Source organism: Bison bison, unplaced genomic scaffold (assembly GCF_000754665.1).
Source record: "Bison bison bison isolate TAMUID 2011002044 unplaced genomic scaffold, Bison_UMD1.0 scf7180017864297, whole genome shotgun sequence".
Classification (NCBI taxonomy): domain Eukaryota; kingdom Metazoa; phylum Chordata; class Mammalia; order Artiodactyla; family Bovidae; genus Bison; species Bison bison.
The window spans coordinates 3,548,858-3,559,819 of record NW_011494869.1 but is presented as its reverse complement, the minus strand read 5'-3'; positions in this window follow the sequence as shown (position 1 = coordinate 3,559,819).

Sequence of the window (10,962 nt, the reverse complement as noted above, 5' to 3'; positions counted from 1 at the left end):
TATGCTGGTACTGCCATATAACTAATACTTGTTGAACACTCACTAAATAACTTCTGGAAGACACTGTAACATGTGACCTAGATCCCCCTCAGGAATGAAGGACTTATTGGACTAGTTGATGGGAGTTCCAAAAGAAGACAGCCCTCAACTACCAGGTCTCATTGAAAAAACTTACCTGTGGGGTTGGCTGAGGTCTTCACTGGGATGCAGTGCAGCTCATTTCCTACAGGTGTTAATCCAAAGAGTAATCCCTAATAAATAAGAAACATCCTGAATGTTAACTTTGACCTGAGAGTTTGTTTCCCTAGGAACCCAACCTGAAACAACATTTCACAGAATCTCATTTAACTCTCACCATCCTATGAATCAGACGCTATTATTCTCATATACTCATTTTACAAACGAAAATACAAAGGTTTAACTTTCCCAAGGTCATAGAGCTGGTCAAGGATGGAAACAGAATTTGAACAGAGAAGTATAATTCTAGAGGTTATACCCTAAATTTCTATAAAACTGTATATATAGAGACAGAATCTATATATACAGACTGTTTATGTTGAGACTTGTCATTAGTTCAACATGTATTTAACACGGAGGGGAAAGAGGCACTGTGAGGACTCTAAGATCTTAAAGGGAAAAGATATCTAACATTTATGTTTAAAGCATAGGCAAGAATAATGTTAGCAGCTGGAATGACCTGAAATGTAAACCAGGTGGCCTGAAAAGGAAGACTGGTCAAGAAAATAGTCAAACAATTTTTACCTCTATGGCTTCCACAATTTATTTAAGAAGAACAAACGAAGGGCCAAAAGTTAAAAAGTTCCCATATGAAAGAGGAGAGGAAAATGTTCAATTAAAGATAAACCTTACACATTAAATAATCTTAAATTCAAAGAGAAAAGGCTTCACTTTCCAATATGCAGTGTTTATCATTTGATACATCTGTCTAAGCATCTTTCCTCATATGAGAGAAGTTGAAAACACAAAATGGCATATGGACTGGACTTTAATGAGAAGTTACAGGGTATGAGTTCAGTTCAGTCGTTCAGTTGTGTCTGACTCTTTGTGACCCCATGAACCGTAGCACGCCAGGCCTGCCTGTCCATCACCAACTCCCGGAGTCCACCCAAACCCATGTCCATTGAGTCAGTGATGCCATCCAGCCATCTCATCCTCTGTCATCCCCTTCTCCTCCTGCCCTCAATCTTTCCCAGCATCAGGGTCTTTTCAAATGAGTCAGCTCTTCGCATCAGGTAGCCAAAGTATTGGAGTTTCAGCTTCAACATCAGTCCTTCCAATGAATACCCAGGACTGATTTCATTTAGGATGGACTGGTTGGATCTCCTTGCAGTCCAAGGGACTCTCAATAGTCTTCTCCAACACCACAGTTCAAAACCATCAATTCTTTGGTGTTCAGCTTTCTTTATAGTCCAACTCTCACATCCATACATGACCACTGGAAAAACCATAGCCTTGACTAGAAGGACCTTTGTCAAAGTGATGTCTTTGCTTTTGAATATGTTGTCTAGGTTGGTCATAACTTTCCTTCCAGTCTATCTGTTCACAATATTCTAAGAGATGTGGGGCAGTGTTAAAAGATGGGGTGGGGAGAGAGGAGTTAAGGCCATAGTTATGGCCATAGCCATAGCTTTTGCCTGAGTTATACTATTCAATCACAGATTTCCTCCAATGTTAAAAATTTCCAAGTACTATTAGCCATCTTAATTTTCTCACTTTTTCCAGAACAGATAAGATTCAAGACATAAATCCCTTGACTCATATGTAAGCTTAAATTGTGCAGAATCTATGTTTTAAAACTACACTTTTTTTATGGGCATGAAAATTTTCCTGTATTTCCAACGGAAGGAAGGGGAAAATTACAACTAAAATAAAAACCAATATTAAATTTATTCTCAGTGCTCACATGTCCTGGGCACATTTTTTATTTCACTCAAAACCTAAAGCAAATTTAAAATACATTCAGAACATGAGAGGGCCTGAAAAACCAAGTTCAGAGAAAATGGGATGCAGTTAGCAAAGATTACATGCATCAGTGAACTGTACTAAATTGAACACTTTTAAATGCCAGAGATTTTCTCTGTGAAACTGGGGGGTTTGAAAGGAAAATCAATAATGTTGGGAAAGAGAAACCTTCTTCACACATCTCTAATTAGTCATGGCAGAATCTGGTGGATTTCCATATTACAACTGGATCAAACTTGTGAAATTGGTTTTGATCCCAGACTCATTCAGTACATCTTCTAGAAGCTCCACTCAAGACAATCAAAGGCTTTTCAACCTTGAATGATCACCAAGATCACTCTTTCAGTGTGCATCCATCCTATATTATGTTCAATGTCTGTCTAATGTTGCCTCCAGCAAATCTCCCTGGAATTACCCTGAAAGAGCTCCATTTATAAGAACAGGCAAAGACTCTTCAAAACTGGTCAGCTTCAACTTTAGCTTAAGCCTTCAAAATCTGTATTAGTAAGTGAAACCAGGCATAAAGAGGCATAGTTCTTCATATCTTTTATTTTTTTAATAAGTAAGATAAATATTGGCCATATTGTTTACATTAGGGCACAAAGTCTTCTGTAAAGTCACCACTTAAGTCTAATAATGAAATAGGTGAAGATTTTCTGTATTTTTCTAAATAATCAATATCAAAGCTGCTGATGCAAATTTATTTGAACCCCAGGGAACATATCCTTTGAAATTCTGGGAAATTTTTAAAAACAGTGTGCAAATCAATAAGTGGACAAAAACATCTCTGTCAATGTGTTCATTTTTATTTGGAGAGGAAATATATCTTTAAATGTAAACTCTCACTCCCTCTATGAACCCTTTCCCCAAATCCTTTCTTTTACAAAAGAAATTCATGACAGTCATATGAACGTAAAACAGTCTTTCTGGCTATAATTAAAAGTGGTGTAGATGTCACCTCCCTGAACAGGATGACTTCTCAAGCCCAAAAGCCAGCCTTCTCAGTCTTCCTGTTTCTAATCTTTTGTAATACTCTCATGCTTTTCTCTTTTCCTATCATTTCACATCCAGTTTTGGAACTTTAGCCAACTGGTATGGTTTGAGGGCATTTTCAGAAGGGATTCTACTGGCCTGGTTTGGTTGGTATATGTTGTTTTGAATGGGATGCATCATGAGATTAAAATATATTTTTTCATTACTGCCTATTTTCACAGTCCACTGAGCAAAAACACAAAGCAATTTTTTTCCTTCCCTCATTCTCCCTTTCTCCCTTCCTTCTCTTTCTTCCCCTGTGGAGTTCAAATTAAAGAAAGGTGAAAATTGAAGCTGTTGTAGGCAAGGCGATTGCAACATGCATATTTGATTTTTATGATGGATCTAAATTGCTGAATAAGGCCATGGAACAAAGGGAGACTGCGGCTTCCTGCCCATCACATGCAGCCACTGAATGCAGAACAAAAGCTTCGGCCATTAGGGGCTCAGCAGGGAGACACATTATATAAATGACTTTGTCTTTTCTGTCCCCTCCCCCCCACTGGGTGCACTGGACAGGGATGAGGGTGTGGGGTGGGGTGGGTGGGTGTGTGTGCACGCGTGCGCGCTATGATTTCCCAGGGCAGGAGATAATAAATCCTGGCAGCAGCAGTGGGAATAGAAAACATACAGCATGTTATGATTCAAAAAGGCCATGCTTTACTCACTGGACCAGTGCAGCTCTCAACCCTGTGGTCAGAGCATTGCTGGACACAACTACTTCCCTGAGGAAGTTGGTGTCTTTTCAGAACAACCTATAGCTTTTCTCTTAACTACTTTGTTTCTTTCGTCAGGAATGATGAAGCATAAAGAAAAACACTTAAGAAAAAATATAAAGGCCTACTATTCCAAGGTAATTGCCATACTTGCTTAAAGAACAAACTGATATACAGTTCGTTGTGACACTAGTTTCCCAGGAAGCTCCTATTTTTAATTCTTCCTTCCAGACTCAAGGTTTTTCTTTGGCAGAAAAGGAGAACCATATATCAATAAAAAATCATAAGCTATCACATAGCTGAGTCAACCTGTTTTTAAGAGGCCTCCTGAGGTGGTGACCTGAATAGATGCTACTGTTTTTCCTGGCTTGAAATAGCAGTAATGCTATACATATACATTCAACAATCTTTGTACAGACTTTGTTCTGAAGGATTTTAGTAAGCTTCAGAGAGGTGAATCATTTTATTATTTCTAATATTACTGTAAGAGGTAGGGATTAAAAGAGATTCTCTTGGCAAGTTCTAGGTGGAAGCACAGAGTGATTAAGTATATGAGGGTGATACAGTAAGCTGGAGGCAGGCTAAGAGTGAAACCCAGGTCACTGGATGCTCACTTCAGGCCTAACTATCACGTATGTTTCATGAGAGGAAATGACTCAATGATATGCTTCTATTTTTTAGTACAATTCAGAAATTATTCTAAGATGTTCTGACAGTCCTCCTACTCTCAAATGTAGTAGAGAAAGCAGTCCCACTGCGAACCAAAGTAACTGAAAGTCAGTGTCAGGTGCTACAGAACCAGAACTGAGGGTTCTTGGTGAGACTGAATTCCAAAGACAAACTCAACATAGGGCATATACATCCTTAAGCAGCCTAACGATGACGGAATTGTGTAAAGCTAGCTAAACAAAATGCCATGAGGTAACTGCCATTTGTCATACACCTTACTTCCCTGTGTCAAAGTGGGCAATTCATTTGAAATAAAGTAGAATCATACCAGTTACATGAAAGCTGAGGGACAGACCGTGGGTTGTTACTGTAGAGTAATTCAGTTCTGAGCCACACAGTTCACCAAGCAACCTTTTACAAGTTCTTTTGGATCTTACTTTAAGATGGTTAAATTCCTTCTAACTGGGTAGGAAAAAAATCTCTCAATAAAGACTGCTTAATGGATTAGGATGATATTGACACTTATGCTTATCAAAGGTTTAAGCAAATGGGATGAATAAATGGTTAAAGGGAGTCCCCTAAAGCTACATGTTCAGAGGTAGGGGTTAGTAGTACCGATGGATCAGTATATTGGAGAAAGTGAAAGAAAGAAAGTGAAGTCGCTCAGTTGTGTCTGCCTCTTTGCAACCCCATGGACTGTAGCCTACCAGGCTCCTCTGTCCATGGGATTTTGCAGGGAAGAGTACTGGAGTGGGTTGCCATTTCCTTCTCCAATATTAGAGAAAAGAATGCTAAATAGTTATTCATTTCTTTATTCATCTACTCTATTATCAAATATTCATTAAGGGCTTACTAAGATTCTGCCTTAGATAATAATTCTATATGTGGTTAGGGGTGGTGGTAAAGATATTACATAGTTATACAAATATCTACATAAATAAACATCTGGCAAGAGATATGAAGAGAAAGAGCAGCGCTCTATGAGAATATTAACTGGTAGGACCTACCTCCTCAGCAGGGGGTCAGGGATGGCTTTAATGAAGACAAGACAGTTAAGCTAAGCCCAGAAAGAAAAAGTTAGATATGCTCTAACTACATTTTCATCTTCTGAGGTACATCTCAAGATATCAATTAAATACGTGTCAGGAAAATGATGTATTTATTTAGGTTTACTTATACACTACTGGTAAAGAACTCAGCTGCCAATGCAGGCGACCTAAGATGAGGGTTCAATCCCTGGATCGGGAAGATCCCCTGGAGGAGGAAACTGCAACCCATTCCAGTATTCTTGTCTGGAGAATCCCATGGACAGAGGAGCCTGGCAGGCTACAGTCCATAGGGTTGCAGAGTCAGGCGTGACTGAGCATGCATGCATGCATACCTTCACATCTCATTTATCCTATCAAAGAAGAAAATTTTCTTACTTTACTTAAAAGTAAAACAAAAGACAAATTTGGCAACTTAAATTAATTTTAGAGTAAAAGTCAAAGGCCAGAAGGCTACAGTTGTACTGTACAACATGGTAGCCACTAGCCTATTTAATTTTAATTCAAATTTAAAATTAAGTTCTCCAGCTACATTAGCAACACTTTCAGTGTTCAACAGCCACTATATTGGACATCATTGCAGCTAGAGGCTATTAAAATTTAAATTAAATTAAACTAAGCATTGAGTTCAATTGTACTGGCTATAGTTTTGAGTGCTCAATTTCAAGTGAACAGTGGCTATCAGTGGACAGCACATATAGAACATTCCTATAACTGCACAAACTGCTATTGGGGAGCATTACAAGATTATCTAGCACCTTACTGATGCTCTAATTTCACTTTCTACCATCCTTGTTTATACCATCCTAGCCATGCTGGGATCTTTGTTGCTCCCCGAGTATACCAGGTATGATCCTGCCTCAGGACCTTTGCATAGTTTATTCCACACCTTCCTCTGCAGTCATATAACAGTCTCCAGCTGCTGTCTGTATTCTTAGCCATAACAGTTTTCTTTCTATATTCCTCATTTTCCAGGTTTCCTTTTTCTCTGCTGCTGCTGCTGCTGCTAAGTCGCTTTAGTCGTGTCCGACTCTGTGCGACCCCATAGACGGCAGCCCACCAGGCTCCCCCGTCCCTGGGATTCTCCAGGCAAGAACACTGGAGTGGGTTGCCATTTCCTTCTCCAAGGCATGAAAGTGAAAAAATAAAGTGAAGTCGCTCAGTCGTGTCCAACTCCCAGCGACACCATGGACTGCAGCCCACCAGGCCCCTCAGGGCTTTGCAAATATTACCTTTCCTTGGAAGGCTCCTCCTTCCTTAAAGACCTTTCCTTCAAATATCAGCTTATTTATTATCTTATCATCAAGAAAGCCTTTTCTGACTAGGTCACATTCTCCTCTTACAAACTCACATCCTTTCTTTGCATAGTGTTTATTATAATGACAGGTTTACATTTATTTATGTCATTTTTTATTCATATCACACTCTTCATATCCACTGAGAGTTCCATGAGAGCAGGCACCATGTCTGTTTTTGATCGCTGATGAATTCTTAAAATGTAGCAGAATGCATGGAACAAAACAGGAGTTTAATAAAAATCTATGATTGAATTATCAATGGATGAATTCTTGGGGGAAAAATAGCCAATGGTCAGTTAAAATATACATGCTGTTTGTGCTGCTTCCGTGCATGTTAAGTACCAAAATTTTAAGATTATAGATAGTAAGCAAAAATGAATGATGGGAAATGTGATGTCAGAGTGTGAAATACTTTAGATTGAAAAAAAGTAATGCTCTCCCAAGTATTAGGCTTCCCTGACAGCTCAGTTGGTAAAGCAACCACCTGCAATGCAGGACACCCCAGTTCAATTTCTAGGTCGGGAAGATCCCCTGGAGAAGGGACAAGCTATACCCACTCCAGTGTTCCTGAGGTTCCGTTGAGGCTCAGCTGGTAAAGAATCCACCTGCAATGTGGGAGACCTGGGTTTGATCCCTGAATTGGGAGAATCCCCTGAAGAAGGGAAAGGCTACCCACTCCAGTATTCTGGCCTGGAGAATTCACTTCACTTCACTGCTCTCCCAAAAGATACTATAATTAGTTTAGGCATAATTTGTATTCTTTTTATTTATCTGAATTTTCAAGTATTTCTCCATCATCATGCATTGGTATTGTAAGGATGTTATTTTTTAATTGCAACATAAAAAATTATACTTCAATGCATCACAAAGCCAAACTACTTAGGAGGTACAGTGGTTAAAGTGCTTCCCTTGTGGCTCAGCTGGTAAAGAATCTGCCTGCAACGTGGGAGACCTGGGTTCAATCCCTGGGTTGGGAAGATCCCCTGGAGATGGGAATGGCTTCAGTATTTGGTATTCTGGCCTGGAGGCTTCAGTATCCTGGCCTGGAGAATTCTATGGATTGTATAGTCCATGGGGATGCAAAGAGCAGGACATGGCTAAGCGACTTTTCTCTTTTCACAGTGGTTAAAAATAAGAGTGCTTCTTTTTTTCCCTGCCTGACAAACCAGAGATGAATTCCTCATTCTGAAGTTTGCTGGTTCTGTGACCTTAAGCATGCCACCTCACCTTGCCTCTCTGAACTGCGCCTTTCCAATGAAGATAACAATAGTATTCACTATATAGGATGGTTGGGAAGATTAAATAAGATAATGGATATAAAACATTCAACAAATGGTAGCTTAAAACATATATGCTGAAATGGCCATATTTAAAGTGTCATGGCTACGTGAGCAAAGATCTCAATAACTAGTTCATTTCTTAATTTGAAAGTAAAAGATTTTGGGTTACAAATTCCAAGTTTGGCTTCTCATACCGGATATGCTCTCAAGGTACCTTTCTTTTGAATGTGACTGGTCCACATACTCTAGGAATTCAAGTTAGCACCAAAAATTAAATTTATTCATTTATTCAACAAGTACTATATGTCTCCTGTATATCATGCACTGGGTTAGGGATGATAAAGTTAGTAAGATAAAATATATTACTGTATTTCTCTCAACCTAAATAACCAACATGAGGCCTAGGTGAGCACCTAAGATGAAAATTTAGTTACCAATTGTCACAAACTATTTGCATTATACTGGTACAAAAGTATTTGAATAAATGATTTTTATAGATGTGTGAAATGTACTTTCATAAGGATATTTCTTAGCACTGTGTTTATACTATTGAATATTTAAGTGCCCAATAATTGTGGATTAGTTACATAAATGATAATAAACCCCTATAATGAAATACTACATAACTATTAAAAATGCAGCAGAAGAAGTACATTCACTAGTTTGGAAAGATGTTTATGACACATTGGTAAATCTGTTTAGATTTTAAACTTGAAAAGGTTTCAAAGTTGCATATTTAATAAGAATCTACGTATTAAAAAAACTCCATGCTGCTGCTGCTGCTAAGTTGCTTCAGTTGTGTTCGACTCTGTGCGACCCCATAGACGGCAGCCCACCAGGCTCCCCTGTCCCTGGGATTCTCCAGGCAAGAACACTGGAGTGGGTTGCCATTTCCTTCTCCAACACATGAAAGTGAAAAGTGAAAGTGAAGTCGCTCAGTCATGTCTGACTCTTCGCGACCCCATGGACTGCAGCCTACAAGGCTCCTCCGTACATGGGATTCTCCAGGCAAGAGTACTGGAGTGGGGTGCCACTGCCTTCTCCGAAAAAACTCCATAGTGTATGTCTATATAAGCAAAATGACAGGAAGGACAACATCAAAATGTCATCGTTTCCTATATCAAGTTGTTCACAAATATGACTAAATATTAAAACCAAGAGAGGAATTGAAATAATAAACTGATATAGGGTCACAATTAGAAATTCTGATTTAACTGATTCTCTAAGGGGCCTAGGTGTCAATATTTTAAATAATGCATTCTAGGTGTTTCCAATATGCATCTAGGATTGAAAATACTTTTTCCTAAGTAGTGGGACTATATTTTATTTTATCTGTTTTTCTAAATTATATACATGAGTAGTATAGATTATTCATGCAACAATGAAAAGTTATGTCACAAGCAGAATACTGTTAATATTACTACAGGTTGCCAAATACTGAATTAGGATGTAGAGTAAGGTTCCTCATTTTGTAATGCTTGATTTTAGCTAGTTATCTCTTTTCTTTTTTTTTTTTTAAATGATGAGTTTATGGTGAAACGTGCCTGGTAATAAACATCAATTTTATTATATAAAGGAACAATTGCTGGCTTTATTGATTTGTTGAATGTCTGTTTATTATTTTTTTTCTTCTAATTTCTTTTGGTTTTGTTCTTTTTTTCTCCACCCTCTTCAGATGGATGCTTAGATCATTGAGTTTTCAGCTTTTCTTATTTTCTAATATACATTTCTATAGCCAAAATTTTCCTTCTAAAAATGTTCTCTTTTTCTTCTAAGCATGATACTCTTTTCTAGTCTAAGTCCATAGTGATCTGGGAATATACTGTTCTTTTTCAATATTTTGACTTTTTCTGTAATTTCTAGTGATAGAACTACAGTCCAGTTTTTAAACTATTCTGTGTGCATTTTTTAAAAATGGGTGTTAAAAGTCAAACAGAGAAAGACAAATATCATATGATATCACTTACATATGAGTCTACAAAAAAAAGATACAAACGAATTTACTTACAAAACGGAACAGACACAGAAAACAAACTTATGGTTACCAAAGGGGATAAATTACAAGTTTGGGATTAACAGATACTATTATACATAAAATAAACAAAAAGGACCTAGTGTATAACATAGGAAGCTAATATTCAGTATCTTATAATAAACTATAACAGAAAAGAATCTGAAAAAGAATACGTATCTAAATGTATCTAGTCACTTTGCTGTACACCTGAAACTAATACATTGTAAATCAACTATACTTCAGTTTTTTAAAAAATGGGTATTACGTAGTTGTAACATGAATTCTGAAGTTTTACAAGTCACAACTGTTAAGTGAGTTGTTCACATTTTCCTTCTATTAATTTCTGTTTATTCTAAAAGTCATTGAGAATGGTGTGATAAAATCACTCACTGTGATCATGAGTTTCCGTATTTCTCCTTTTTGTCTCATAAAGTTTTGTTTTCTACAGTTTGAGGCTGTGTTTTTAGGGACATACTTACTTAGAATTATTTTAGCTTCCAGGTAAATTAAGTATTTCGTCAAGAAATGTCACTGTTTACAACTAATGATACTTTAAATGACTTCATATGATCTTAATACAGCATTCACATATTTCTTTTGGTTACTGTTTAAATTTTTGGGGACACTGTATTATTGACCCTAGTTCTTCACCCCTTCTAGTGTCTACATCCTTTGCCATGGGACTGCTCTTCATTCCACTAGAGGCGGAGTACCTCCCTGAGCTTTACCTTTGGGTTCAGTCATAACATTTATTTTGGCCTTGAGATGTTTGTAGCTACACTGCATACAGAGATTTGAAATGTGCTTGTTCAGTAGAATTTGCTCATGCTTCTACCATTGTCGTGTCCAGTGGCTACCACTCTGTGTTCCCAGTGCAGGGGACCTGGGTTCAATCCTTGGTCAGGAAACTAGATCCCACATGCC